At 39.4% G+C, this 27,696-nt stretch overlaps 1 protein-coding gene across 1 annotated transcript in view; it reads left to right on the top strand.

Moving 5' to 3' along the window:
• Positions 1–13,154: 13,154 nt before the first annotated feature.
• KIF1A (kinesin family member 1A) overlaps positions 13,155–27,696 on the top strand; it is a 97,391-nt gene continuing 82,849 nt past the window's right edge. The window contains exon 1 of the mRNA XM_032225371.1: positions 13,155–13,314. The gene's annotated coding sequence lies outside the window, so the exon portion shown is untranslated. The remainder of the gene's footprint in view (positions 13,315–27,696) is intronic.

The raw sequence follows: 27,696 nt of genomic DNA, 5'->3' as shown, positions 1-27,696 counted from the left end.
GAATTTTAAATAATTTTTTCCCTTTGGACTCCCTTAAGGGATCTTCTGTTAATTATTTGCCAGAAGCAGAAAGTTTAGGTTTAATAAAAGATTAACAAATAACTTCACATGTTTGCTTTTTCTGGCCTCAGAAGGACTAGCCTAAGACATTTTTCTGCTTGAGATGAAATAGAAAATGTTGTACGTGTAGTCCTCAATTTACAACCATAGTTGAGCCTGGCAATTACAGTTTTAAGTCATGACTGTTATAAATTAAGTTAAGATGTGACTGGATCCAATTTTATGATATTTTTTGTCATGATTGTTAAGCCAACTCATTGTTTGCTATGTGCTGGAACTGGAAATAAACACTAGTTTCTGACAACACCTTCCTAAATTGCTGTCACATTGAGCTGGGGGTCATTAAACTCTTTAATTCTATGTTGTCATATTCCGTATAAGGACACTGTGTGGATAGATGCAATTGGAATGGGACAACTCACCATGGCCAACTCGCCCCATCCATCTTGCCATGGTCAACTCACCCTGGTCGACATGCTCTGGTTAACTCGTCCTGAGACAACTCGCCACGGACAATTTACATGGGATAACTCAAGAGGTGAACAAGTGAACTTCTGGTGCTGTATATGTTTATATGTAGCTTTGTTAGGGCGAATATATTTTCTGATATGTTTAACTTACTAGTTCTCCAGAGTTGATTGCTAAGTAGGTGGCCATATAAATAAAATCTTGTTTGTATACAATATAAATTACACTAGCTCTGGTAATTAAATTCAGACACATAGTACTTCAGGATGAAATATTACAAGTCAGGAAATTACTTAGGACCTTCTATTTTTCATATACTTTATTATCACATTTATAGTACTAGAAAGCAAGAAGGGTAAGTTTTGTCCAAAGTAGATACTGATTCAGGAATTTGTCTTCTTCTATGCCATTGCCTCCTTTTCTTGTCATAGCAGCTGGCGTTGTTGATTGCATTGCATTTATCCAATGGTTGAGGAAAGGGTGAGAGAACCAGGGACCTCTGCTGCTTCTTTGATTTGTGATTACGAAAGGTGTTTACTCACTTGAGTTTTTGTATTGTTCATTCATTACATGTTTCCCAAACCAATTGATAAGCTTGTTTTGCTGTTACATCTAGATTTGTTCATTTTGACGGCATTATTCTTGTTCCACAATCTTCTTTCTTAGTACAATATGGCAAACCAACACCTGAGGGCATCTTTCTCTCAGGCAGAATCAGGTCTCCTTCTGCTGTAGGTGCAAATTTTCCATTCAAATAAACTAGTTTGACACATATGAGTCACATACACTTTCCTACATAGTTGAAATCACATGGAATCAGTGAAAGAAAAAAAAGAAAGGGAGGACTACGGATAATAAAAATGGAAAGTCAAAATCTTGGGCCACATATTTCTAATCATCTATAGAAGCTAGACAAGATAAAGTAAACCAGGGGCTTAGCATAATGGAAAATTCCAAAATAAGAATATGTTCTGGGCTGGAAGTGAGTTTTGACTTAGCTGGCTAGATTGATGGGTAGATTGGTGACTTTAGTCATTAATCAAAATTCTCAGTGTTTTTACCCAAGTATCTTTTGTTGGTGTATTCAAAGGGAATCTGACTATCCAATGACAACCAGAAGAATGCCAAACACAAGTTGAAAAGCAGTCTGAACAATTATTGACAGATTTGGGTGAATTGCAGTGTGAAATGACAGAGAGGATTCTGGATCCAGAAGCAGACTGAAGGGAGCCTAAGTGTATCAATCTTTTAATAAGGAAAAATTGAGAGGAGAGAAAAAAAGGAGCAAAGAGTTCCTACTCCTGTAGTTGCATTTCCAACAAGCGCTCCCCCTCTATCTACAGTACTTGTGACATGCTTGTCAAAAGGACATAAAAGGCCCAGGGTCCATCATTATTAAAATTAATTCAGAGGCTCATAACCCCTTATTTATAATACCTCATACACCATTTTAAAATCACATTCCTCCATGCTCTTGCCTTTGTTTCATTCTCAATCCACAGTAGAGATTGAATTTAGTTGTTCCAGTTTTAAAGTCAATTTTTTTATATACACGTTTAGTGATATTGACAGACCCTGTTGCCTTAGAACAGTGTTTCTCAACCTTGGCAACTTGAAGATGTCCGGAGTTCAACTCCCAGAATTCCCCAGCCAGCGAATGCTGGCTGGGGAATTCTAGGAGTTGAACTCCGGACATCTTCAAGTTGCCAAGGTTGAGAAACACTGCCTTAGAACATTATTTGAACTGCCAAAGAGAGCCAGGTTCTGCCACCTATATTCTACTATTACCAATGAGTGTGTTACAGGTTTAACCATAAGGAGGTTTGCATGGCTGTTTATTGTTTCTATTTCCATGCTGGCATAATGCCCTATTGCCTAAACTTCAATAAGCTATTTCTACTTCTCAGCAGCATTGCTGTTCCCTTGCAGCATTTACTGATTACTTTGCCCATTGCATTCCACAACTGAGTGACACGTTGCAGGCATGGGAGAAGAGTATAGGGTGAAGCAGGAAGGAGCTACTCTGATGTTTCCCAAGCACTTTCTCTGCACCTGTCACATATCACTCAGGTTATTTCTCAACATGGGTCTAGAGTGCTAGATCTTTGTTCAAAAATAGCCCAAGTAGGGTCACAAGCATGGAACACTTCTGTGCTTGCAATGTGTCAGTCAGGCATCCTAGAAGTTATCAAACTCTCCATCCTAGGCACCTGCCTAGCCTTACCCTACAATATCCTAAATATATGGTTTATCTACCTCCCCGCCCTCCCTCCAATAGAGGAGAAGCAAAACCTTCCACTTTCCTTAACTTATCCCACAAGAAAACTTAAGGACCAAATTGCCAGCTTTGATGAAAAGAGGCACAATAGGGCTCATCTGTCAATGAAGGGTAATTTAGGCTATTTAGGTGTATTTTTTAGGTAGTTCGGGGACTGGATTATAGTTTGTTAATATGTGCATGAGGAAGAACTCAGATTGCTTGCAAGACAAGCAATCAGATATGTATTCAGATATAAATATCTGAATACATTAGAATGTCGTTAATCTTCTCTGCTAATATTACCAACTCTAAACATATCCAAAGGAGATTTCTAGTACAGCTGAAATCTTCCTTTGTTTTTTGTTGTAAAAAAACTGTTCTAAAAATACTATGATTTCTGAACAATTCATACTTAGACCAGCTGCCTCCTTACAGTCTCCTCTGTGATTAACTGCCCTTTGGCTGTTTCCATTCTTACTCTTGATTTCTTTGTTAGTGCAAAGTAAGTTCTAAGCCAAGCAAACATTTAAGTTTGGAAGAAAACAAAGAAATGATCACCGTCATGCGATAAATGAGGGTGGCTATAGGAAATGCACATGTGACTTCTAGCAAATCTATTTGATGGAGTAAAGAAAAATGGAACTATACTTACGTACTATTCTGTACATGCCCTCCAGTGGTGGGATTCAAAGTTTTTACTACTGGTTCTGTGGGCGTGGCTTGGTAGGCATAGCAAGAGCCGAGTGGCGCAGTGGATAGAGTGCAGTACTGCAGGCCACTTCAGCTGACTGCTAGCTGCAGTTCGGCAGTTCAAATCTCACTGGCTCAAGGTTGACTCAGCCTTCCATCCTTCCGAGGTGGGTGAAATGAGGACCCAGACTGTAGGGGTGATATGCTGACTCTGTAAACCCTTAGAGAGGGCTGAAAGCCCTATGAAGGGGTATATAAGTCGAACTGCTATTGCTATGGCAGGGGAAGGATACTGTAAATCTCCATTCCCTACCCACTCCAGGGGGAGTATACTGCAAAATCCCCATTTCCTCCCAATCAGCTGGGACTCGGGAGGCATAGAATAGATGGGGGCAGGGCCAGTTAGAGGTGGTATTTACTGGTTCTCTGAACTATTCAAAATTTCCACTACCAGTTCTCCAGAACTGGTCAGAGCCTGCTGAATACCACCTCTGATGCACTCTTATATAGACATTCATTGATCTAGGCCTTGTTCTGCATGAAACTAGGTAAAGAGTCCAAAATAAAACGAATGTCTAAAATATAGTTTTAAAAAGGTTTTACAGATGATAGCAATGTAGCAATGCCTTCCCTTTTTAAAAATCAGATAGTTTGAAATAAGATTTAGCTAATATTCTTATTATTATGCCTTCATAAAATTGCTATACTTTTGGCTGATTTATCCATGCTGTGGCCTTAACAGAATATCAGAGCTGGAAGGGACATTGGAGATCTTTTAGTCCAACCCCCTGCTCAGGCAGGAAACCTTATGCCATTTCAGACAAATGGTAATCCAATCTCGTTTTAAAAATGTCCAGTGCTCCCACAATTTCTGGAGGCACGTTGTTCCACTGATTAGGAAATTTCTCCTAAGTTCTAGGTTGTTTCTCTCCTTGATTGGTTTCCATCCGTTGCTTCCTGCCATGCTTTTAGGTGCTTTGGGAAATAGTTTGACTCCGTCTTTGTGGCAACCCCTGAGATATTGGAACTCTGCCATTATGTCACTCCTAATCCTTCTTTTCATTAAACTAGACCTACCCAATTCCAGGAGCCATGGTGGCTCAATGGTTAGAATGCAGTATTGCTGGCTAATTCTGCTGACTGCCAGGATCGATCCTCACTGGCTTAAGGTTGACTCAGCCTTTCGTTCTTCCAAGGTCAGTAAAATGAGGACCCAGTTTGTTAGGGGTAATATGCTGACTTTTGTGGGAAGTTATCATCCAGCCCTCTCCCAGAAAAAATGAAATATCCTAGGAAATATTGAAAAGGCAGAATGTTTCTCTGGATGTGAAAAGAAGCATGTTTTAAAAGACAGAATAGTTGCCTGTAGCTTCCTGCCTACCCCCACTTTGTCAATAGGCCCATTAAGACTAGCCAGGCTAGCCCACGTTACATAATAAAGACTTCTCCACTGCAGCTGCAGGGGGAAGGGATATTATTCAACTCTCCACATGGCATCTGAGAACTCATCTATACCTGGATTAAAACAACCTAGAGAGTAGCCCCCTGCATAGCACCATGGGAGTCTGACAACCAATCAGAATACATTTCTTACACAGGAACAGGAAACAGAGAGGTGGGACTAAACAGGGTATAAAAAGCCTAGCAAGCCCCTTCCTCAGCCCCTTTCTCTTCTTCTTCACCAACATTGAAGCATGTGATCACCTTTTCTGGTCAGGGCTCAAGCCATGTGGCCCTGTCCAACAATAAACCATCTTTCCAAGCAGCCTCAATGTCTCCAGTGTCTTCTTCCCCACTTGGAGCTGAACCCAGAAGGACATTTCTTTCAACACTCTGTAAACCTCTTAGAGAGGGCTGTAAAGCACTGTGAAGCAGTATATTAGTCTAAGTGCTGTTGCTAGTGCTATTCTTTAATGCTTTAGTGCTAGTGCTATGTTTTAGCCACCAGTCCCCTAAGCATTTTTATTGCTCTTCTTTGTACTTTTTTAGAGTTTCAATATCTTTTTTACATTGAGACGAAAAACTGGATGCCGTATTCCAATTGTGGTCTTATCAAGGCATTATATGGTATATAAAGTATGGTATTAACATTTCATGTGATCTTGATTAAATCCCTCTTCTATCTGTAAGTCTTCTATATTTTCTTGCCTTTTCCTGCACAAAGCCAGCTGGGTGATCTTGGGCCAATCACTCTCCCTCACACTTAGGAAGGAGGCAATGACAAACCTCTTCTGAAATTTTACTAAGTAAACTACAGGGACCTGTTTAAGCAGTAATTAGTAATCATCACTCACCAGTGATGGGTTTCAAATTTTTTTAGAACCTATTCTGTGGGTATGGCATATTTTGTGGGCGTGGCTTGGCAGTATTGTGACCGGGAGGGTATGGACAACTTGACATCATTCATGCACGCTCAGTCACATGACCACCACCCCCAAGCCATGTGGTAAATTTCTTTGGGACTTCTATGAAGGGGGGGGGAGGAAGAAAGGGGAAAACCTTCCAAAAATAGACAACTGGAGGATTAAGGCCCGAAATTAGGAAGATCGGAGAAGGCAGGACAGAGGGGAATCCAGTAGAAAGCTATCACACGCTGGGGAAAGAACTTTGGGAGATCTGAAAAGGCAGGACAGAGAGGAATCCAGGAGAAAACTCCTGAGCTTGCAGCTGCTGTCTGGTGGATTGTGCCACTGGACCTCTCCATGCTTCTCCGTTCACCATCCCCATTCCCAGGTATGGGACTTGACACCGAATTGGGCTAGGATAGTGAGGACGGGCGGTGGGAGCGAGCAATGGAGCTGCTCCAGGATGGGCGGGGGTGAGTGAGCGAGTGACAGGGCCGGGGCAGGCATTCTAGAAGTTACTTCCTGGTCCACCGGTCGAACCTCCTTTCACCGGATTGGTAAATTTCATCATCCGGTTCTCCCGAGCCGGTGCGAACCAGCAGAAACCCACCACTGACACTCACACACATTCTCTCTCTCCCCCCTCTCCCTCCCTCCCTCTCTCACACACAGACCTGTTTAATATTAACCATAAGAAAATAAGAAAAAAACATAGAAGCAGAAATGGGAAAAAATATTACATATGGAACATAATATCTGGACTACATGTGAAATCTGATGTCTTTACAGTAAAAACATTGGCTGTATCCTTCTTCTGAAACCAGAAGAACATTTCAGTGAACACTTCAGGAGTCCAGATTTTTACCAGAAGCATACAGTTTGTACCCTGTAGTTCATTCATTGCTATATATAAATCATGCAGACTCAGGTGAGAAAAATCTTCTACACCAGTGACCATCAAGAAGCACTGAAATTGAGGCACATCAGCCATCAACATTGGCAGGAGTACCCTGCAAGATAGGTAAGTTGAGATACAAGTGCTCAGAATTTCTATAAATATAAATATAATATAGAAAGCATGCTAATAAAATGAATGAGGCAGAAAAATTACTATAATGTCTGTTTACTTCTATTATCTTGCTATGTTCATAGGCATCTGCCTTGCCCAGTTTTTGGTGGGCATGTCCCAAAATTATCAGCCCCACAACTCAAAAAGATCAGTTTATTACTGTCCAGGCATAGGCCAAATTAAAATTCAAATATTTTAACTTAGAACTGAGATTTGAGCATTTTATACTAATCCAGATAGCAATAGCAATAGCAATTAGACTTATATACCGCTTCATAGGGCTTTCAGCCCTCTCTAAGCGGTTTACAGAGTCAGCATATTGCCCCCAACAATCCAGGTCCTCATTTTACCCACCTCGGAAGGATGGAAGGCTGAGTCAACCCTGAGCCGGTGAGATTTGAACTGCTGAACTGCTGAACTGCAGTCAGCTGAAGTAGCCTGCAGTGCTGCATTTAACCACTGTGCCACCTCGGCATTCGCTGGCTGGGGAATTCTGGGAGTTGAAGTCCAGACATCTTCAAGTTGCCAAGATTGAGAAACACTGGATTATAGCACAGTAGCTGTCAGTGCTACTTGGTTTGTGTGTGTGTGTGTATGTGTGTGTGTGTGTGTTTGTGTTGCATATGTTAATGACATAATATACTTTTTTTGGTAGCCATGTACTTGGAATCCTAAAAAAAACTTTTTCTACTTTACTTTTGATGTAGAATTTGAAAGTAATAATGCAACTGTTATATGAAGATATCATACTCTTATTGTATAGCAACTGAATATATCCAGTAGTTGGCACTGCAGGATCACATTAGGAATTTTATGGCACAAACATGTTTGCATTACCTGAAGATTGCTTTGGGCCAGAGTACTTTAAGTGAAAAATTCCCAAAAGATGGGCATTGGCTATGGAAACTCCAGAGAGCTCTTCTAATAATAAGAAAGCAATAAACATGCTGGTACTGTCCCATGCACAGTGAGCACAAGCTCATGCTGGAAAGATTTTCCATTTCTGAAATACATAAATTTCCATATATTTCTTCTCTGCTTACATTAGAAAACTCTTAGGGGGGAGTGGGGAAAGCACCTTACGTATGTGCATAACATTAGCTATAGTGGAGAAAACATGGGAGAGTTTATGAATGTGTGCACATACAGTTAGTCCTGGACTTACAACCACAATTGAAACCAGAATTTCTGTTAAGTAAGGCAATTGTTGAGTTGTACCCAATTTTACCATTTTTGCCATGATTGTTAAGTGAATCTCTGCAGTTGTTAAGTGAATTGTGTGATTGTTAAGCAAATCCCCATTGACTTTGCTTGTTGGAAGGTGGCTGGGAAAGTCGCAAATGGCAATCACATGATCCCGAGACACTGACCCCGAGACATTGTAAATACGTGCTAGTGGCCATTTTAAAAGGGCTTACCAGATCTTGCCTGCAGAACTCCAGATAACCAATAGATGGCAGCAAATACATAACTGAAATTGTGAATGCTTCTTCAAATAACTGTGTGCTATTGATTTTGCGGTTCCAGACTGTAATGAGTATTTTTTCTCTTCCCAAACAGGAATCTTATCTAATAGGATCTGTGAGAATGTACACAGGTCATCAAATATGCCCCTGAACTGAGCTGTCAGAGAAAGAGTGGACATGTTTGGGGAAAAGAGTTATTAATGGTGTATCTTAGTGTTTTAAGGACTTGAAATCCAACAAAATATGTATCTCTTCTTTTCACCAATTTGTCTTTTCAGTTTCTTGGTTTCATAATGTTTACCACACAAGTGTTCTGATTTTCTTTAGCTTTTATTGCATTGTTGAACAGAAAGAACTGATTGTGCAGAAACTAGAAATTTAACCAAAAACTCTGATTAGCAAACTGCTGTTGAGACAAATTCATGTGAAGGGAAGAAAGAAATGAGAAATGGAAAAAGCTTCATCATTCAGGGTGCTACATGGATCAGAACCAGTGAGAAGCTGGTAATGTTCCAGTTCAACAAAACCATCAATATTTTTTACGGTGTTGCTCTGATGGCATAAAGAGCCTTGTAAACCATGAGAGCAATAACTCTTGTCTCAAAGAATAATGAAGCTACTTGTAGTATATTATATTCTTATGATCTAACATACAAATTATTTTTTTATTATTAAATACTATATTATAGTATAAATATTTCTAAATTTATGATATTTTTCAATTATTTCCTTTGGTTCAAATGTTTGGGAGCTGCAAACAAGGGATTATATCTCCAGAGATCAAGGTAAGTCCTAAAGAAACCCTGAGAAAACAAGATCTTTCAAGTATTGCTTTTGTTTTAGTTGTCATCCTACTGTTGGGGGAGGGATACACGTTTCTGATGTCTTGATTATGTGGATGTTTTTGAGAGTAGAAATCTACTGAGCAACAATGAGTGAAACAGGTTTATGACTTTAACAGAAAGGTTTATTTAAGGAAATCCATTGGGAGGAGGGAAACAGGAGAGTCAGCAACTGTGAGTGTGTACATATGCATACACACACACATATGCGCGCACACACACACAAAAGCTCCTCTGTGCATTCATGCCTTGGAAACAAAGGCAGAAAGAAAAGCATGAGATTAGCAATCTCATAGACAAAGACCAGACACACACAGAGAGAAACAAAGAGAAAACACAGAATAGATCTCTAACTCTCTATCTATATGGACCCCTTGTGGTCAGTAGGAGCTGGGGTGTTAAAAAAAATCAGAGCCATTGAAATCAAATTTTTAATATTTGTGCTTTCTCCCATCCCACAATTGCAAAGGAAACAAGTGAGATAATTTCTTATCTCACAAAGGTAGCAGATGAGCCTCTCCCAAAACTGTCTGTAGTGTTGCTGACCCTATACTTACTTCATAGAATTTTTCCCCACATTGGCTTATATGAAGTAAAGAAAATGAGACATGGTGGCATTGTGGCTGTTGCAGACAGCACAACTCCAGCCTAGCTTCATTGTCTGCTGCTGGCACACAGTAGTGAGATCACTGGCCAAGAAATAAAATGACCACTTTATTCAATTCATTCTGAATCTTTAAACTATGCAACCAAAGGAATTGGGCTTAGCAGAGCTACATAGCATAAAAGAAGAAATGAAAAGTGAAAGTGTCCTCCACTTTTGTTCTCTCTTATTGGCTGGATAAAACATCATACTAAGACTGATTTAACCAAAGTTTCTTGAATAATTCAGAAGATCTAAACCATAAAACAAAAATGTGTATGATTTTCACTTCCATTTTTTATGGACACTAAAGAGGCATTTTCAGACACATTGGTGATAAGAAGCAGGATTTTTATATTTTTCAGATTAAGAGAGGAGTGAAATGCAAAATTGATGCTTTGGGTTTCATTGAAACTTTTAGCAGTGAATTGTAGCATCATTAATATTATAAGCCATCCAGAATTACCGTGTGGTAAGATGGGTGGCTACTGAAATTTTTAAATAAAACAAATAAAGTAAAGTAAGTAAAATAAAATATAAAATAAAATAAAAGATTTGGGTTTAACATAAGAAGGAGACATAAAAGTGAGGCTGTGATGCCACTCCTGCGGTAAACAATGATTTATAAACTATAGTGGCTCAGTATAATTTTGAAGCTAGGCCAAAACCAAATAAATAATGATGGCTACAAGAAATGTATGAACGCATGAGAAGGAGTAATCAAGCAAATTCAGCTGCTTATTAGAAAAGCAAGAACATTATCTCTATCTGCTCACTTCATTATTCATTGGTTGATGTGTGCCAACTGGACTCCAAACTCATCACTACCCCATTAAGGATCACAGAGGTCAGATGAAAGAACAGCAAAATGGGTGGTCTGTGATGGGTCTTTATGCTGTTTAAGTCTTTCTAAGTAACCAATTACAATTGATTAAGAGTTTCCCACAAAGGGGTTCAGTTCCAACCTCTATTTCTTGACCAATACGGACAAGACTAGGAACATTGGGATTGACTCTGAGGGTCATAAGGCATGTTGTGTAGATTTAATTACTGTTACATAGAGTTTTTCCCTGCAACATAATAGTCTTTAGCTGTATTTGACAGTCCACTGATTCCACTGGGTATTGCCAATGCCCTGAGACAGTGAGCTACAATCACAAAAATGCTTGACAAGATGAGTTAAAGACTGACCAGTTGTGTTTGTCTAACTCAATAACCCTGGTTATTGTGAATACAGCTTTTCATGAGATGGCAGGGTGGGCTAGAATGTAGCTCATTTGGTTAGTGTCAAGATTCAATGTACTCTATGCCAGAAAATTATTTTTAATATAATTTGCGAGGACTTAGCATAATTAGATTCAATAATTAGATTATTAAAATTATTATGTTAGATTGAACAACAGAAGAAAAAGATTTAGGTGTGCTCATAGCAGATGATTGTAAAATGAGCAAACTGTGTGGCCAGGCAGCTGTGAAGACAAACAGATACATCCTTAGAAGGATCACCAGTAGGAAAAAGGAGGGGCTCTCTCTATAGACTTCAGTCAGGTTCCATATGGAATATTGCAGTGGTTCCCAAACTTGGCAACTTGGAGTTCCGCTGGCTGGAGAATTCTGGGAGTTGAAGTCCACAAGTCTTAAAGTTGCCAAGTTTGGGAACCACTGGAATATTGTATTCAGTTCTGGAGACCTCACTTTAAAAAAGATATTGATAAGATTGAGCGAGTTCAGAGATGGGCAACAAAAATGGTACAAGGTCTAAGGAACAAAACGTATCAGGAGAGACTGGAGGAATTGTATATACAGCCTAGAGGACAGAAGGGATGGGAGGGGGCGTGAATAAGGTTCTAGAAGGCAGTGTTTTCAATATTAAGCAAAAACCAAGACTACAGGGTATAATCTCAAATAGAAAGAAGGGAAGTTCAAAAGTAAAGTTAGAAAGTATTACTTCACAGAAGAGCAGTAGAAGCTTGGAAACAATTTCCAACTGGGGTAATGGATCAGTCATCAGTAACAGAGTTTAAATATGCTTGGGATAAACAGATATCCATCATTCAACAAAAATAAAAAAACAAATATAAAAATAAAAAAATTAAACAACCCCCCCCCCCTCAAAGGGTAGACTTGTTGGATCACTAGGTCTCTTTCTACCATCAGTTTTCTATGTTTCTGTGAAAATGGGATTAGTTCATTTAAGCATGTTTTGGTAATTCCAGCAAAGGGTGGAAACAACCACTGCCATGCACATTAACCTGTTTCTGTCAACCCAAAAGAATCAAACTCAGAGATGAAGCAGACAAGAAAGTCCCAGGTGTTTCTTGCCCAGAAGGTCCTTTTCATTATTATGTGGGAGAAAGATTGCTACTTATACTGGCTGGGTTCATATAAATCAGGATAACTAAAACCTGTGTCATACACCTAATTTTTGTGTTCATGTATCTACATACTTTTTTGAAATAATTAAACCATATGATGCCTGAAGGTTAAATTCCCGAGCCCATTTTAACTTAGCCTGGAACTTTGGAAGCATTCCTTCCAGATGAAAATGTAAATTGCTGATTTTGAGATTGTCGGTTTCCTTTAATGAATTACTTTTTTGACAAGATGGACTTGACACTGTTAGATACAGACAGTTTAACCTTCAGTTGGTTTTGCAGAGAGAGAGAGAGAGACAGAGAGAGAGAGACAGAGACAGAGACTTGACTTTAACATAAACCCCAGCTTGAATTCTACCTTCAGAAATAAACTATATAAAACTGAATATACAATTCAATGCTGCATTCAGAATAAGAATTTACACAAAAGTAGATTTCTGGAAGATTCAATACAACAATCTGACGGCCTCCAAGCATGACTGTAATAGACAATTATGACAAGATGCATCCTGTGAGTGTTTAAAGATGATGTGGGGTGTATTTTGAACTTCCAAGCATCATAAACATTCAATGTGGTCTTTGCTAAAACAAGGCAAGAGCTGGGAATGACTCAGATACCTCCTGGGTCCACGGAGAATGCAAGAACAGGGAAGATGTGATGGACTTTGAATAGATTTCCCGAATGCTTGGGGTAGTAGGGTACATCTGTATCCTACCGAGGGCAGAGAAAAGGGTCTCTTCCCCTTCCCATCTCACTTTGCACGGCTTCTCCCCTGGGACCACACGACGCAGTTCTGCAGCAAGGGGGCCGCCCTAACCTAAGCCAAGCTCCTCCTCCTGTTGGCTGCGGTCAACAGGCTGGTCTGCTCGTTCAGCCAATCAAACGGCGGGCAGGGCTAGTGGGCGGGGCGCTCGGTGAACCTGCAGGAGTCGCGCATCCCCAGAGAGCGCAGCATCAGTACCACAAGTCGGAGAAGACCGTGGTGAGACGCCCCTCAGCTCTGCTAGCCGGTGGGAACCACAGCCGGAGCTTTGCCAATGGTAGTGCCGGCCCCAGCCTCTCCCCGTCGAGAGCGGATTGCCGAAAGCCTTTGAGGTAAGCCGCAGCCCTTCCATTGTCCCGTAGGATTGCTGAGCTACCGCCCTCCTCATTCGCAGTGCTGGCTCCTGGGGGATCGGAGCGGCGTGGGTGGGGGCGGCCCGGAGCCGCGGATCTTAGGCGTTCTGCAGTGAACGCAGCGTCTAGTGGCGCATCGCTCTTCCTCACCCGCTGGCTGGGTTTCAAGGAGAGACAATGGAATGGAGCGCGTTCCCGGCGGATGCCTCGTTGAATTCATTGAGGTTGAGAAACCGGGGTGTGTGTATGTGTGCTTGTCTAGTCATCGAGCTCTGCACCTGGCCACTGTTTCCAGGAGTTATTGAAAGGCAACACAATGCCATATATTTTTTTATCCTTCCCCCCCAAATTAGAAGCAGAGCATTCGGGTTTGGGCGTCCATGTGTGTATGAGTGATGTCATGGCAGATAAGGGCAGCAGAAAAAAAAAGACATTATAGTGGAGAATGATGGGGTACTAGCTCTTAGCAAAAGAAATCGTTTGTGGGCCAAGTAGTAGTCAGATGCCAAGGCTGATCTCCTCTCCTTGGGCTTTATTTATTTTTTATTGGAGAAGCAAAACACTCAGTTATAAGGCCTTTGGTATAACCCAGCCTCCTGTGCTCTTTCATCATTCGTCATTCATTCTTCTTGATCCATCAGAAGGAGGGAGACACCCTTTCTCTTTGGGCAGGTCCTAGGCTTTTGCTCTTCGGAGATACTCTTATTGTTAGTAGCAGATTATTTGTTAGGTGAGCTTCTAAAATACACCCAGCCTGGAAAAAATATTGGTAATAAACACCACCCCACCCCACATGCCCTGCACTAGTGGCTGTGGCTGAAGGCCATAAAGAGAATGCAGAGTCATGAGGACGGGGCAAGAACCTGCCAGTCCATGAAATGCATATCTGAGCTACATTAATCGCCATAATTAACTTAATTCCAGGGCTGGACCTAAGCACACTTTTTATTTGAAAAAGGATTGGGGGGGGGGGGTTTAACATTCAAAATGTCTGCTCTGTAGATAACAGATTAGTTTCATTCCTATCTGTTTATAGAAAAGCCAGTCATTTATAATATTATTTTCTTTATGGATGTTCTACAAAAATCTTCCAAGACATTTTAGAGGAAAATGGTAACATATGTAAATCATTTAAAGATGCTATATTATAAGATTATACTGAAGCAGTTCCAATAGTAGTGGACTAAAAGTGAGTGCTTTGTCATCTGACAGAGCTGAGGAAGGGAAAAGGTCTTCAGAATCTTTTATTTAAAAAGAGGTTTGGTGTAAGCGGAGGACCGGGTGGTATATCATGTCAGCCATTTTACATGAATTAGAGCCTGCACTGCTGTAGCAACAGAATCAACACTGGATTAAATGCTGGTATTACAGCACTACAGGGTGCTATTATACCTTCCTAGTAAGTGTTTATTGTATGCAAATGAAAACTATGCTCATCTTCTTTCTTAAAGAAAAGTATCTGGTGGCATTGAAACTAACTTTTAAGAAGCCTTACATGTAAACAACACACACACACACACACACACACAATGATGTAAGTTGGTTGAATTTGGAAGTTTCTAAGGCAAAAGGGAATAAATTTAAACTATAAGCATTTGTACTATGATTAGATACATCACCTAGTTTATACATTGTAGGATAATACATCCATTGTCTAATAGTTCCAGAGAGTGGAAAATCTGATGAGAAAATGGACATCTTGCTTCCAAGAAGAAATGTTGCATCTTTCACAGTTACTTTGGAATCTTCTAGGCATAAGATACATAACAGAGGTGATATTTCTAGAAGGATAAATACAAGGTCTCATAAGAAGTGATACAAGACCATTTTAGGAACAGCTTGATTGCAGAAATATGGCTGAATATATTGACTTGAGCTTGTGTGCTGAGACTTGAGTAACATGTTTTTTCCTTCCTTGAAGTATAGTACAATTGGGTTTGACAATGTGAATTAAGGAAATTCTTTATACTCCAGAGATATAAACAGTTAGAAATAGAAATAGAAGCAGAAGTAAATGCAATAATTTTCTAAATTAATATGTTCATGCTATAGTTCCTGACCTGGACAGACATTTGTCAACAGTATCTTCATCATTGTGGATCTTCTGTATGTGCTTGTGATACCTTTTGGGTGATTTATGACTCTCTGCTTTTCTCACTATCAGGAAAAAGGAAGGTCATTTTAGGATTGTAGGCCTGATGCAGTATAATGAGCAAAAGAGTATATTTTACTCTGAATCTTACATAAGACAGATAATCACTATGTAGAATATGATTCTATAATTTCTCTTTTTGTCTCAATTTTTTTTTTGCTTCACCTTTTAATGCCACTAAAATAGTGACTAGATTATTCATTTTGCAGCACAAATGTTGAGTCTTCTAAAAGATTCAAGTGAGAGTTCATCCACAATAGCCATTTGACAAGGTTACATTCTAGCCCTACAATATTTTAGCTTATTATTAATGAAGCTGCCAGTCTAAGACATAATGAAATTAAATTAATTCAGGAGTTTTTTAATTATTGGAAATTCAAATAATGTAAATTTCCATCTACAATGGAAATACAGAGATAGAGGTTAAGCTTAGTGGCTTACACATTCTGAGTCTTACATCTTTTTCAGCTGAATGGAACTGGAATTAATGATAAACTATTAGGTTAAGGTTAACAAATTAATGCGTATGACAGCATTTCCAGATCTCAGGCCTATAGCTATATTATATTTTCTTTTTATTGTATTAATTTTTGATGGCATTGCAGAAAATCAAAAACTCTTTTACCTTTCAAATATTTAAATTATATTCATAGATATTGTCTCTCTACATGTATAATTATATAAATCCATAAATACAATATACAGTTCATATTAGAGAACCAATGGAACTGTAAGGTAGTGTGTTATCCTGAGTCATATTGTTGGTCCACTTAAGTTAGTATTAGATAGTTTGACTAGTATTAGATGTTCCTGGGAATGGTTGAGAATTAGCTTCAGATACTATATACTGTATGTACAGCATGTAGTCTGCTGTTAAGCTAAGGCTGCTTCCCCTACTTTTAATTCTTTATGGCATTAAAATGATCTGGGTGAAAAACAAATTACAATCTGAATTCATCATTAGAGTGAATTGGTTGCAAAAAAGGCAGGTGCTATGTTGAACAAAGGAATGAGCTGTACAGGTCAGCAAAGATTTGTCTCAGCTAGAATGGTATGTCCAGCTTCTGATAACATTTTGTATGTAGAGCAAACAAACTGGCAACATTTCAAAGGAGAAGGGGAACAAATATTTCAATTTTTAAATATTTAAAAGAGTATCATTAATATGTATGGGAATAACAATGCAACCAGGTGTGTACTGTAGACATGTTACAAGTAAGAATGTATGAGAGCCATCAAAAACATAGAGACTAAAAATAAGTGGGTAGTGGAAAAATGATCAAAAAATAAATTATGATGTTTCCTCCTGAGATTTTAATTAGACTGGAAATACCATCTGCTGAAAATAGTTGGAAAAAACGTCATTGAATTATTGGGAAATTGGAATGTCATCTGAGTCATTCAAATTATTAATACCTGTAAGTATTAGGTGGGAGAGTAGCTATTAAACTAGTTTCCTTGCTGCATAGCAACCACTCTGGTGAAGCTGCAGGACTCTATGCCTGGGCAGTGGTGAGAGTTTCCCAGGCTTGTAGTACAAGGGGATTTTAACCTGCTTTCTCTGGTGGCAGTGTCTGAAATAGCTTAAGAGTTTGTGGCCACTATGATAGCCATGGAGCTCATCCAGGTCACCAAGGATCACGAAAATCATATGCCAGATTTTTTTTTTCTGTTGGGGCAGTGGCGGTATAATCTGGAATTTGGGGAACTAGTTTACTCTCTACAGTTCCCTGGGCTCCAGCTCATCGTATGGAGGTTGGACCTATTTGATTAGTTTGCCCTCGGTGATTAATGGGCCCAGATTGGGTCTAGAGGGAGGCTGGGGTTGTTTCCAAAGGTCTGATTCACAGTTTTGCTTTCTGTCTGGAATAGGGAAGTACTGGAGACCTTGGATGAATTGTGTTTATACAGCCACTTCTCCCTGAAGTTCTCCTTGGTTTACAGAGGAACAGGAGATGAAATGGGAGAAGAAATGCCTAGCATGCCATGACAGCAAGGGCAGTGAAATGTCCATATTTCCCCACACTTACTGTGTCCATGGATAACTGTCTTGATAGCCTTGTTCAAGTTAATATGGACCCCCCCTAGAGAGGGCTGATTTGGAGGTTCATCTACAAGATTACTATGAAGAAAATGCTAGTCATCTGTTATATAAAGTTGCTTGGATTTAGTCCAAGCTGGATGATAGCCTTCAGTAGGCCCTCTGGAGATTTCTGAGGCTCTGAGTTTGGTTACCTGGAAGGAGTTTGAACCTGTTAGTCCTGTGGAAGTAAATTGGATTCTCGGAATTGTAAGCTTGGCCCCCTGTATATTAAACCTCTGTCACTCTTGGCCTGCTAAGGTACCCAAGAGGTGGCGTGTTGTTGAATTTGTGATGGTTAAGTCTTCTTTGAGAGAGGAGGTGGTCACACAATCAATTTAGGAAGTGATGGTGCTCCCCCTCCTCAAGAAACCATTGATAAAGCCACTCATGCTGACATTTATCATTTACTTTCTAGAGTAGGTGGATCATCTATATTTCTAGAAAAGGTGGTCATGAAGCATTTTAGAGCATGCTGAAAGAAGTGTATTATCTGGATCTCTTTCAGTCAGATTTCAGACCCGAGTATGGGACTGAAACAGCATTGATTAAAAACTGGTGGAAGTGAGGTGTGGGTGGTATAGTGCATCCATCTTGGCTCTGTTTGACCTCTCAGCAACAATCATGATATTCTTCTGGACAGGTTTTGGGATTAAGAGTGTGTTGTGTTGGTTCTCTTCATTACACCAAGGCCAGTGCTAGTCTGCATTGTTGACAGTGAAAGAGCTGTAGCCTGCAGGCCCTGTTTTTGAGGTGCCTCAGGGTTCAACACTATTGTAAACTCTTGTTTAAAATGTACATGAAACCACTGAGTGAAGTCATTTGTCTGTATGCGGATGATACCGATCTTTTACATCTCTGCCCTGGGATGTGGAGATTGTCTTAGTGTCTGGAAATTGTGAGTTTTAGATGGGGAAGAACTGGCTTCAGCTTAATATAACAAAAGCAATTGGTTTTGGGTTTTAGAACCACATTGGTTCTTCTCTCTCCAGATTGGGGAAGTGGCAAATGGGGTTCTGGGAACTTTCTATAGGCTTTTCCAGGTATAGATTAGGCACTATCCCAATCAGAATTGGTGCGCAGTTTGGGGGTATGCAACAAACATGGTAGCTATGGCTAGGATGACTTTTTGCACAGCTTCATATTTCTGCCAATTATGTTCTTTCTTAGAGAAGGAAGCTCTTTTCATGGTCACTCATGTCTTAGGCACCTCCCAATAGGGTCTGTATGTGAGGTTTGCCCTTGAAGATCACCCAGACCTACAGCTCAGAGGTGAGTTGCTCCTGGTTCGGCCCGGATCGGGCGTATCGGTAGTGGCGGCAGTGGAAGATTCCACCCATCTGCTCGGCCGTTGAGCGCACCCAAACTGGTAGTAAAAAACTTGGCAACCCAAAACTGCTACAGATGGTTAAAAATATTGTGGCAAGGGCATTTTTGACTAGTGGATGCTCGGGAGCTTCTGGGTACAACTCAGGGTGCAGGTAGTCAGTTATAAAGCCCTTTATGGCATTGAACTGGGTTATTTCTAGAACAGTGATGGCAAACCTTTTTTGGCTCCCATTCCAAAAGCAGGGGGAGCACAGAGGGGTCATGCACGGGTGTACCATACCCATAATGCCATGCGCGCGTGACCAGCAACCCCCCCACTTTTGGCATGTTTTTTCCGCCCTTCCCAGGCTCCAGAGGCTTTCTAGGAGCCTGGTGAAGGCAAAAACAGCCCCCCCTGGATACCTTCTGGAGGCCTCAGGAGCTTCCCTGAAGGCTCCAGAGGGTGAAAAACAGACCTACGGACAAACTTGAAGTCACTTCCAGTTTGCTCATAGAGTCGGTTTTTGCCCTCCAGAAGCCTCCTGAAGGCCCCTGAAGGCTCCGGAGGGCAAAAAAACAGTCCTATGCTGTTTTTAGTCCGTTCCTAAACTTCTGGTTTGCCTGTAGGGCCGTTTTTTTGCACTTCTGAGGCTTCAAGGAAGCCTCTGGAGTGCAAAAAATGGCCTCAAAAGAAGGCTGAAGTCAGCTGGCCAGCGCGCACATGCACACTGGCCAGCTGACAGGGCAGCACCTCGCATGCCCTAACAAATGGCTATGTGTACCACCTGTGGCACATGTGCCATAGGTTCGCCATCATGGTTCTAGAATCATTTCTCCCTAATTATTTCTACCGTATTTTTTGGTGTATAAGATGCACCGGAATATAAGACGTACCAAGGTTTTGATGAAGCAAATTTAAAAAAAAAGTTTTTGCACTTTGCAAACCTCCTAAAATGGCCCATTTTTTGCAAACATGGGCTGTTTTTTTTTTAAAAAGGGCATGAATAGCCTTTAGGAGGTTTGTAGAGTGCTCCTGGGGGGTGCCCCCCCCAAACGAGCAAAAAACACCCTGTTTTTTGTAAAAATTGGCCCATTTTTTGTCAAAAAAAGGGCATGGATAGCCTTGGAAGCTTATAGAGTGCTCCTGGGGGCTGGGGGGGGGGAAAACAAAACTGAGCAAAAAACAGCCCATATTTTGCTCATTTCTGCCCTCCCCAGCCTCCAGGAGCTCTCTGAAAGCCTCCTAAAAGCTATGCACAGCCATTTTGGTGAAGGGGGCGAGGTTTCAGGAGGCAAAAAATGCTGTATTCAGTGTATGAGGCGCACCCAGATTTTCAGCCTCTTTTTTGAGGGAAAAAATTGTGTCTTATACTCTGAAAAATACGGTATTTATTAAATTCAACAGAATAGGTATGTTAATTTGGTGGGACTAGGAAGAGAGCCTTTTCGGTCATTGTGCTTGCCCTGGAAACATCATACCCATCCCTCCCGGAGCAGATTGACATTGACCCTGAAGGCCTTTCACAAAACTTTGAAAGCATGTCTGTGTCCCCAGGATTGAGGGGTCAGATAAACATTTAGACTATGTGAGATCATTCTGTTAATCATGGCTCATTTGTTGTTGTTTTTTACCTTGTTTGACAGTTGTGTGTTTTATTTTTTATTTTGTGTTTTTAACTGTTTTTAGCTGCTTAAGAGTCACCATAGTGGAATAAATGGCCATATGAATATATAGATAAATAGAACTAAATAAATATTCAAGTGCATCATGTTATGTATATTATGTAGAAACTGCTTTGGTTAGTTTTTGTGATACCTTAAACTTCAAGGTTTAAAATATTTCTTCATTTCAAATAATGTTGCCTTTTGAGTTTTTTTACAATGGGAAATTTCCAGATGTGCTATAGTTTTTAGCATTTCTGACCAGCAATATTTGGTGGGAGTTGTGACTGGCACTTCTGGAGGACACCTAAGTTGGAAAAACTGGCCGACATTTGTAACTTTTACTTCTCTTAACCATAGCAACTTGGTGTAGTCTAAGGAATAAATAAGTGGCAATGTTGAATGGATGAAAATAAAGAACAACTTAATTATACAGCCAAATATTACTTAGGTTACAGCATCATACTTCCTCTACAGTTACAAACTGATTTCTTAATGAACATTTACTGAATATAGGATGCTATCTCTTTTCTTTACCTAATTTCTGTAAACAAAGCAGGAAAAAGACTGAAGAGCTATTGTAAAGCAAAAACAATAAGGAAGACTTTGGCAGGGGTGGATGGTGGGCAGAAAATCCAGAAAGGAGCCAGCCCATCCTTCTTCTTTTTGGCTCTGAGTTATGTCACCCACACCGAATCTGGGATATTCCTGGCAGTTCAAAACCTCAGCAGAACTCACAAAGTTTTACTCACTTTAAAAACTTTCTAGTAAAATAATAGCTTTGCTGATTTGGGCAATATAGACAAAAAAGAATGGGTGTAATTAGGATCTGTGTAGATAGTATTCTTTTAACTTGTCTGCTTTTCATCTGGTTATGTTGTTGGATGTTTTGAGAGGGTAAGATTTTTATTCTGCTTTTTACTTTCTGCTTAGCAAATGGAATGATGTTACTTTGCCCAGTGCAGTGATGTATATTTGTCTTGTGCTCATTGGACAGCAACTTCGAAAGTGATGTAGTTCAGAACAGAAAGAATCAGTTAACACAACTTCCCTGCAGAAATTGCTTAGATATGTTTCTGAACTCTTATCTCCCATCATCCTTTATAATAGGCCATACCATCTGGGCAATTGAGTTGGAGTTCAATAACTCTGGAGGGCTACAGTTTAACATTGTGTTCTCATGGTAAAACATTGATATCAGCCCCAACTCATTTTCCACATTAATTCATTACTACCATACCATAATAATGGAAGCCTCTTGCCCCAAAATGATTCTAGTTTCAGTATTTGTTTTGCAAGCAAACTGAAGGTACTCAAAATATCATAGCTGTGCAGTGATCCTGTTCAAGGTCGCAGATAGATTGGAAAGATAAATCTTTAAGCCCCTCTCCAAATATGTGTTAGAATCACTTTTAAGAAAACAAAATTAAAAGGTCTGAAAGGCATTTGCAAAGGAGAATCATTGGAAATTATGACTTTGTGACAACCTTTCAGATAATATCATCATTTGTTCATTCCCCCCACCCCTAGTTTAAATGGTTGAACAATGTCAGCTCCTTAAGTCTCTCTTCATGGGATGAGTACATCATTCCTCATTATCAGTATTGCCCTTCTTAGAATCCTTTTCAGTTTGCCTTCTTTTCAGGCAAACCTGCACTTGCAGGAATTTAATATCTGCCAAAGACATGTAGATACATAATTATTTTTCATTTTATTGCAACATATTTAGGCATAACCACTGTAATGGGTGTCTCTCCCCCCCCCCCATTTTAAACACTGCACGATGTTTAGATGGTACAGTATACTAGGTAGCCTAAATAATAACTGCATTCTTCAGAGCTGGATCTTCTGCAACAACCTTAAAAAGTAATTCAATTTATTAGTACTAAGTTAAAACATATTCCTGATTAGAAGTTTATGAATAGGTGGTCCTTGTTGGTATAGTTGAAACATCTAGCAATATAGCATTTTACTTCTGCTAAAGTCTGTTTACTCAAAGCCGATGATTAAAAATGTAATAATCCACTTGAGTTTAGTCTACTCTACACTATCTCAATTTTCACTTCATTTCCCATGCTCTCCCCAAACAGTTTAAAATATACCTTAATAATATTTATTTTTGCCAACCTCAAACATAAACTATGCAGAGAATACCATGAACCAAACAATGCTCATTCTCCAACTGTCCAATAGGAGAGTATAAAAGAATATAATCCATTTAATCCCTCAGGTTTTTGTCAGTCTTGGAGTAACTCCCTCCCCCACCCAAAAACTCAATCACCTCATTTCACAGAAATGGGAAACAAAACTATTAGTACCTGCCAATCTCTGTAGGTTTGTCTGGCAGTTTGCAAAAAAACAAAAACAAAAAAAAACCCTGAGAAGTTGCTGTACATGGAAACTTCATAACTACCAACCTACCATTCTTACAGTAAGTTGCCCTTTAAAACTTTGATGTGTTGTGAAGACGAAGTATTAGTGTATCAGCAATTTTGCAAGTTGATGCTTTCCTTGATAAATGTTCCATTAAATTTTGGATGGCAATGGTAGATTTCCAAATCTTTCTATGTGAATGTGATCCATATTCTTAATTTAAGGATAGGCTTAATTTATGGATAGGCATTTTAAAATAAACCTATTCACGTCAGACTAATTCAGTAATAGGAGCATAACTTTCCATCAGTTTAGTGATGCCTGTAGGGTGGAACAGTGGAGGTCTCAAATCACTTCTCACACTTCAATTCTGCCTCCTACCTCTTGGAATCACAGTAATGACCTCCAGCATCTATCTTCTGGTGTCCTTCCCCACAACTTCAGCAAGTCAGAGAAATTAGAGATTCCAATCCTTGCGCTACTATCTTGCAATTACTGTGTAAAAGTGAAAATAAAGTAAAACTTATAGCACCACCTATAACTCATCATATAATAATGAGTTGCCGTGACGCAGTGGTTAGAATGTAGTACTGTAGGCTACTTCTGCTGATCACTGGCTACCAGCAGTTTGGCAGATCAAATCTCACCAGGCTCAAGGTTGACTCAGCCTTCCATCCTTCCGAGGTTGGTAAAATGAGGACCCAGATTGTTGGGGGCAATATGCTGACTCTGTTAACTGCTTAAAGAGGGCTGTAAAGCACTATGAAGTGGTAGATAAATCTAAGTGCTATTGCTATCTGAGATTTGCGACTGGAGTTATCAATCTTTCTCCCCTTGAACAATTTTACATGGTATACACAAAATAAAACTTTATTAAAAAGACAAAACTAGAAAAACTCCTAGCTTTACATTTTAGAATGTAGGTAATAATCTGTGTTAAAAATCTCAATTACTATGCTGTTCTAATTTGAAGATCTAGCAACTGGGAATTAAAGAAACAAGGAAAGGATCCAATGGACCATATAAAAGTAAATATCACAAACCAGAAGATGATACTGATATGCTAGCAATGAAGGTAAAAGAACATGTTACTTGAACACATGATTCACACAGACAGAAAAATACAATATTTATATATTATGCAGATATATAAAAATAATTGCAGCAATAATAAAATAAAAATTAAATTTAGTGCAGTTGTATGTACTGTGCATATTATTTTTAGACAGTCCTTTTGGATCAGATTTCAATCCTTTTCACATTTCAATTTACTTTTTGTTCTTCTGGAAGTTCCAAGATTTAACCTGGGGCTGAGTTAATCTTTGCTCTTTTCTGCTCCCAAATCCATTTTTTTTACCACCCTTCTCCTGGAGATTTGATTACATTTTCCCGAAGGAATAAAACTTCCATCTTCTTAGAAAGAGAGAAGTTGGGGGCAAATGCTTTTTGCTGATACTTGCCCATGTTTTGAGCAAAATGTTGGAGATATATCCTACATTTAGTTCCAGCCTTGGGTAGGGTTTGATTAGATACCCTAGAAAACCTTCATCCCTTATGATTCTGTGGATCAGGAACAGTATGAAAGCAACCCAGATCTCTAGATAGTTATGATTTCTCCAAAATAGTTGAAAATATATTGTATAGTTTACAGTAGTAGATACATATGTTGGCTGATATGAAAGTTAGTCCTTCTACAGTCAAAAATAAACAACCTGATACTAAATTAGGTTCTTGCCAAAATAAAGAACATATGGGAATTGTATCTCCTGCCTAAAATAAATTTGTTGATGGCCTTTTAAGCACAGGAAAAAGAAGTGCAGCAAATTGGAACACCAAGTGTTATAAACACTTGCAGTAGCTGTAATTCTTTTGTAATGGCTTCACTGTTTTGCTACAATAAATCTACTTTTCTGAATGTTCATGACCTTGGTAATATATTATGCTTTGCCTTGACAGCCCAAGAGAAGCATGACAGCTGTGCCTTGACTGTAATGTTATTTTATATTAGATACTTTCTTGTCCTAATTTGGCTGAATGCTGAATAGCAATACAAGTTCCACACGGTTTTTGTTAAGCACATTAATCCAGCAAACAGTGGGAATTTCATAGTATGGGTATCTATATTCAGATTATTTTCCCTCTCTGTTCAGATCACAGTAATCATTTTAAGCATGTATGCAGGTGTATGTGTTCTTATGAAAAAAATATTTTATATTTAAGAGTGCTAGAAATGCTAGAAATATATAGGGTTCTTTTCACCTTGCTGAGTTGTCTATTTTAATACCAAAGTACATTTTTTTTCTAACAATGAAAGTTGCTACTGTTCACAGTGAAATTGGCAAGCACCAGATTTATGGCTACAACTATGGGGCATTAATGCACAAATAAATGTCAGGTTGCCAATTTATAATGCTTTATAAATAATGCTAATTTGCAGATCTGTATGCACAGAGGAAATCCTTCCTGCACTGTGATATAAAAAGTAAGAAGTTGTAAGGAACTATGCAAAACTACCATCAGGGTGGATTTGATTTATATCAATTAAATTCTTGATTTAAATCATGATTTAAATCACTAGTAAAAAGGCTTGATTTAAATCAACTTGCTTTAAATCATAATTTTTAAAGAGCAATTGTTATCTTTGTCCCCCAGTGGCTCCTCTGCCCCTCTGTTGACTCACCAACAGTCCCTTTAATTAATAGGACGCCTGGTGATGCGGCAGTGACACAACAAGGTGAGGGACGTGGCAGGCAGCAGGTGAGTAGATGCCTGCTAACAGGCGCTGCCATGATGGCTCTGAAATGACAGGTGCTTTTTAATATTATATTTATAAGCTGCTTAGGAGGTTTCACTTTCATTTTTACTGCTTGTCCTTCCTCCTCACACTTAGAGCCTGGTGGTACAGATACATTTCTCTTCAGACAATTATACAGTTTGTAGAGTACATACATTTGCAAAACAATGGGATAAAGGAATATTACTGAACTTTGCTTTATGATTTATCTCATGGTTACTGTGAAATTGTGTGAATGCATCAATGCAGTGCATGTTATCTCAGCTTGCAGAGCTTGGATTCATTGAATGAGTTTACCAAAAATGTAAATATTGCAAGAATATACAGCCTCATGCTACTTAACTAAGCTCCATTTCATGCTGAATAAACTAAATATTAATGTATCTTAAATAGTAAACTATCTTTTAATAGATTTTTATTCCAAAAGCATTTTATTAAAATAAATTTGATAAAAATTAAAAAAAATGATTTAAATAAAGAAATCCAAATTTTAAAATTTATTTTTATTTTAAAAATCCTCAATTTTTATCCACCCTGACTACCATAGTTTCAAATGAAGTTTCCGTATGTGGAAAATCTGAAATGTAGATATTAATGTTCTAAAAAGTATTGCCCCAAATGGATATAGGAGTGGTGAATGGACAGGAATAAAAAAAGGAACCCATGAACTAAGTCATCCTTCCCAAATAGTGGAAACAAAGTGGTGTGGATTCCTGAATCTTCCGAGACCTGCACTTCTTTCTGTTCCCAGTCCTCGTGACTAAACATATTAATCTTCTAAAGAAAAGAAAATGGTTGAAAAGATGATACAATGTGGCCTAGTGACTAAACGATGATGACAGTATCTGGTAACGATCCATTAACATTAAAAGCTCTGCCTGGAAGCAGCCATTGATTCTGCAGCATAGATATCCTGGTTGTTCCCTATGGAGTATTCCTCCCCCAACCTCCCTCTTATACTTCCTAGCTTCCACAGAAGATGCTGGATGTGGCTAAACTGAGTGCTTCACTTCGCTCCCTTAATTATTCATATTGAAAACAAGTCTGGATGTGGGCCTTGGAGGCTTAGCTCAGTTAGTCAGATATGCAGGGAAGGTAGGGTTTTATGCCGGCTTTTGTAAAAGGCTGATATTGTAAAAATATAAGAGGGGGGGGGGAAAGCCTTTTGAATGTTGCACTCTTCCTTTTGAGCAGTCTTATATAATTCTGGAATGTTATGACATCTCCCTGGCCAACATTATGGAGAATTCAAGTTTGCATTTTTAAAAACTAAGCAGTTATCAGGAAGATGGGCAGAATTGGTTGTTGTTCCTTATAGAAAGAGAATATCCACATGGACTCTGTTCCTCAAAATAAAAATACAGTACATGACACTTTCTGCACAGCTTCAGAGGACATAAAGGAATGGCTGCTGTTTTCCAGTGATGTCTTTGTCAATAACCTTTGTGCTTTGTTCAAGCAGCTGCCAGACTAACGTTTTCGAAGGCCCCTAAAGCTGTTCAGCCTGTCATTTATTGTTGTTCTTACAAACACACACACACACACACACACACACACACTCACACACACACCGCTCACCAGTGGTGGGATTCAATTTTTTTTACTACCGGTTCTGTGGGTATGGCTTGGTGGATGTGGCTTAGTGGGCATGGCAGGAGAAAGTTACTGTAAAATTCCCATTTCCTCCCGATCAGCTGGGACACGGGAGGCAGAGAATAGATGGGGACAGGGTGAGTCAGAGGTGGTATTTACCGGTTCTCCAAACTACTCAAAATTTCCTCTACTGGTTCTCCAGAACTGGTCAAAACCTGCTGAATACCACGTCTGACGTTCACCCTCTGTCCAGTTGCTGGTCCATGGCTAGTCAAAAAATACTGAGGTTCTCTCTAGAAAGCTGGGTCATAGGGGCATCTGCAAAATAACTAGTACCACAGAGACGCTTCTTAAATATTCCCTACTAAAGTAACATGTTGCAATATGATTTATCAGTTT

Source organism: Thamnophis elegans, chromosome 10 (assembly GCF_009769535.1).
Source record: "Thamnophis elegans isolate rThaEle1 chromosome 10, rThaEle1.pri, whole genome shotgun sequence".
NCBI classification, from domain to species: Eukaryota; Metazoa; Chordata; class Lepidosauria; order Squamata; family Colubridae; genus Thamnophis; species Thamnophis elegans.
Note: the sequence above shows the minus strand (reverse complement) of the source record. Positions and strands in the feature narration are given on the sequence as shown.